Source organism: Danio aesculapii, chromosome 16, assembly GCF_903798145.1.
Source record: "Danio aesculapii chromosome 16, fDanAes4.1, whole genome shotgun sequence".
NCBI classification, from domain to species: domain Eukaryota; kingdom Metazoa; phylum Chordata; class Actinopteri; order Cypriniformes; family Danionidae; genus Danio; species Danio aesculapii.
Genome location: NC_079450.1, coordinates 46,219,281 through 46,223,470, shown reverse-complemented (window position 1 = coordinate 46,223,470; position 4,190 = coordinate 46,219,281). Strand labels below are relative to the sequence as shown.

Below are 4,190 nucleotides of genomic sequence, written 5' to 3'. Positions count from 1 at the left end.
GCTGGATTTCCACCATAAAAGTTAACAGGAATTATTTATATTATTAATTAAATTTCCCATTTATTGTATTTTATTAACGCCTACCGCCTGTAGGCTAACGCCTATTACAACTACTCACGTTACTGTAATTAAGTACATTTTTGGGGTATTTGTATTGTCATGAGTAGAATTTTAAGTCTGTAATTTTACTTGTACTTGAGTACAAATTAAGCTGAGTAATTACTATGTTACCTTTAAAATCACAATTCGTTACTGTACATGGTACGAGTACTGTAATTTAATTAATATTTCAACCATGCACTGACCAGCATTTCGGTAGACAATAAAAAATGCTCATCTTAACGGACGAATGAAAAGCCTGGTACATCATTTGAACCGAAAAACAAGTTCAGGCTACTGCAGATTTATGTGAGCTGACTGTCATCATACAGTCACAAAGTTATCGATTGACATTTAGAGATTCAAGACAGCAATAATGAATCTGAAGAACGCAGAAATGAGGAACAAATAGCAGAGGATGAATGCCCATGACCACACCCGGAGGAGCTGTTCACCTACAGGTACATAGGGAAGAAAGGGGACTGCTGTACTGATTCAGTGTGAATAGCTGTTATCATTAAAAATGCTAATTAAATTTATGCGCAAAACTGGAATATCGCATAAAAGTCGTGTGAATAAAGCAGCATTTCCATCCAACAAGTCAAAGAGAACAAAATCACCACTTCCTGATTAACTGGCGACAAATATCAAAAGTAAAAACTGAATTTGCTGCGGTAGGAGCAGCTGAGTGAGTAGATTATCTTCATATAATAAATGACTTGCACCTCAGAAGGCAATCCTGACATGCAGTGAACGCGCGCTGGCGTTTAAAGGCTCGAGACATGGAGTGCAGACGCTCTTGGCAATTGTGGAGGTCATTAAAAATATAATAACACTAATACTTAAATAGTTAAGGCGTTTTAGAATGACCAAAACAACACTTTAGATGTTTTACAATGTGCTCAGCCTGCTGGTTTGATTTGAGTTGAATATGAAACACTTTGAAGAGATGTTGTCTGAAACAGTACAACTGTACAGACATATCTTTACGATCCGACCATGCGTGATCATCATAGCGATAAGCAGATGACCAATAATTCTTGGCTAGAAATTGCAACAGCCATGGAAAGGAGGAAAGTGTTTTGTTAAAAAGTTCGGGAAAACCTGGGGGATAAGTTTGTTAAAACAAAAAAAGAGGCCATGGCAAAAGTGAAGAGCTGAAAAGAATATATCGGTTTACTGTATACTGATGCCCAATTTCTAGGCTTTATTTGTGGTAACGTACAGGATTTTTGGACCATTATTGCCTTTTCAGCTTATAAGTAGAGTAAATTATTATTATTATTACTGTAAGTATTGTTGTTATTATTATGTTTTATTTTTTTATTCAAATTCTGACTTAGGAAAGTTGAATGTGCTGGCCAGTTTGTTATTTGCCTAATAAATGACTATAGGCTACAGTTTTTAATTTAAGACCACTGTGACTCTTTTTTCAAATGATACATGAGGTAATAATTTTGTATTTTTAAAATAATCATTTGTCATATTTCTTGATTCTAAATACTTAGGAAATATTTTTAGTTCATCAAAAATTGTGGTTATGATGACCATCCGACTCAGATAAAAATTTAAAATGTCACCTAAATTCAGTATTTAAATCTCATAATTAATTAGAAAACGAGGCAAATGACTGCAAAAAGGTCCACTTTTTGAGAAAAAACAACTACCCCTTTCATCAGGCCGGCTAGGGGCCTGTACAGGTTTCCAACAATCTTCAAAATATCTTCTTTTGTGCCTAAACAGTGAGTACCTTTTTTTGAGTGAACAATATTCCTCCACACTTTCATGCAATTTAAAAGCACCACCAACAACAAAAAGCTATCGACTGCTCTCTGCTGGTCAATAGTGGCACTCTTTGCATTTGAAGAGCTAAGGTTACCTCAGAATAAATCCTTATTAAAGTAGTAACATCATTTACTATACATTTACATGTATATTATGACACAAAGTGACACTGATAAATCACTTTAGTCATTAAAAGATTAAATCTTATGGTTTGACGCCACATTTTAAGCGCCCTCTAAAAAGTTTGTTGTACCAATAATGAGCCCTAGAGGGCGTCGTGTCACCATTAAGAGCAGACTACAATGGCTATTCCTTGTGATGACTTGTAAGACAAATAAATCCCTTTTAAAACACGAGACAATTAAAATTCTAGCACGAGTATTGTCATGATGTGCATAAAAGATCACTGATAATCGGGTCTAGTTGTTATCTGCGTTCACAAGAGAGGTATTATAATTATTTAACTTTCCCTGAGGCAGTGTAAAATCTGTAAAGTTATGGTAATAAATTGGCTGCTATAGACTACAATATAAAGTCTATAAATTGATAAAACTGTACACCTATACTTACCTAAATGAGTTAATCATCAAACATACATCCTTATGGCAATCTGTTCCTAGTTAGTTAGGCGTTTACAGTTAAATATTTGCTTATCTGTCTATATTTATGATTTAATATTCAAACAATATACTGGAATGAATAAAAAATAAATGGAATTAATGAATGAGTTAATCTTTTCATTGAACGCTCTCAATTGGGAGTCTCAATTGTGCTGCGATTCTCTCGCGATGACACAGAGTGCAAACGTCAGACTGATTAGCGGCGATAAGATATCGCGAGGTTTTGTCTTCTGAGCTCGGTCATCGCTGTGGGTGGAGACTTCTCCAGCAGCTGGGTTAACGCTGGTAGGATATGCGCGACTGGGTAAAATTTGCGCTACGTAACGGTAAAATTAAGCCGATATTCAGTCGTTGAACCACAGTGTTGAATGAACACTTCGCGGGATTAACACAGTAAGCTCAGAAATGCCGCGTTTGTACGCTGTAAAGTTGTAAATGGTCACAGCCACTGATTTGCTGGCGCTGCTGTAGAAACAGTGTATCCGCAGTGAATTCACACCGTTCCGTCCTGTCTCACCTTTCCCACAGGTATGATATGTATTTGCTTTTTCACATGGTGAAATGTATTATTAAATGTCTGTTTTGGGAAACTTAATGCAAGAAGTTTTTCCCCCAACTAGCTGTCGTCAGGAAAAGAGAGATGCTTTCTTACCGGTTATCCGCACAATTTAGTCTGCAAATCATAGGTCAAACCTCACTTCTTGATTTCTCTACTCTAATATATACATATAAAACATTAAACGAAACAATATTAACTTGCTACCTTTTGTGTAGGACAGGAGAATTTATTTAGCATGCTACAGTGTTTATTCTTTTAGTTTGAATAGCTTGTGTTATGATTATGAATGGTATTAATTCAAATCTGCTTTTTTTTTTTTTTGTCAAGGACAGAAATGCCTGTGAGGTGTCACTCTCTAAAGCACACAGTGCAATGTCTTTGTGCAAAGTAAACTACAAAAATGAAGTACATATTTTTTAGGGTGCCTCACACAACAGTTGTTAAAATTTAGATTAAAATCTGATATTTTAATTAAAATGTAATTACAGTCTGTTTTCAAACCAGCAGGCTTCATCAAGGATGTCTGTAATAAGTGAAGATGCCTAATAGCTATTAGTTATCTACTTCATTCATCCAAATTATCATCCAATCATGCTTCCTATGTAAAGTATTAATAAATAAATTGTATCATACCTTGAATAAAAATCCTGTTAAACATTTTAGAAAGGCATATCTCAAATTTGAAATTCTCCACAAGGCAAAATAAAGACAGTTTAAAATATTAATTTATATCCTTCTAATAGATTTTTACACTTATGCTGTTTACGCAAACAATTATTTGAAGACACAAAACATATATTTTTTACTTGCGGTTTTGCTCATTCGTTTTGGAAAGCTGTGCAAGACTGGATGATAATAAAGTAGGTGGTTGCTGAGGGTTTGACTTTCACATTAAAAGTGCTATATGGAATTACTAAAGATTGCTCTGTTTTGCACGATTTGATAAATATTATCATTGTATTAGCCAAATATTTTATTTATAAATGCAGATATTTCAAAACACCTTCACTACTCATTGTCTTTTATATATATAAAAAAGCTATGAACCTTTTCAGATGCCCTGGCTAAAATGAAAACAAATAAATGCTTTAAAATGTTTAATCTATTTGTATTATATAATATGCTAT

At 34.2% G+C, this 4,190-nt stretch overlaps 1 protein-coding gene across 1 annotated transcript in view; it reads left to right on the top strand.

Annotated features, from left to right (window-relative positions):
• The first annotated feature begins 2,769 nt into the window (after positions 1–2,769).
• Positions 2,770–4,190, top strand: part of pomgnt2 (protein O-linked mannose N-acetylglucosaminyltransferase 2 (beta 1,4-)) — a 21,729-nt gene continuing 20,308 nt past the window's right edge. Inside the window, exon 1 of the mRNA XM_056475516.1 lies at positions 2,770–3,032. The gene's annotated coding sequence lies outside the window, so the exon portion shown is untranslated. The remainder of the gene's footprint in view (positions 3,033–4,190) is intronic.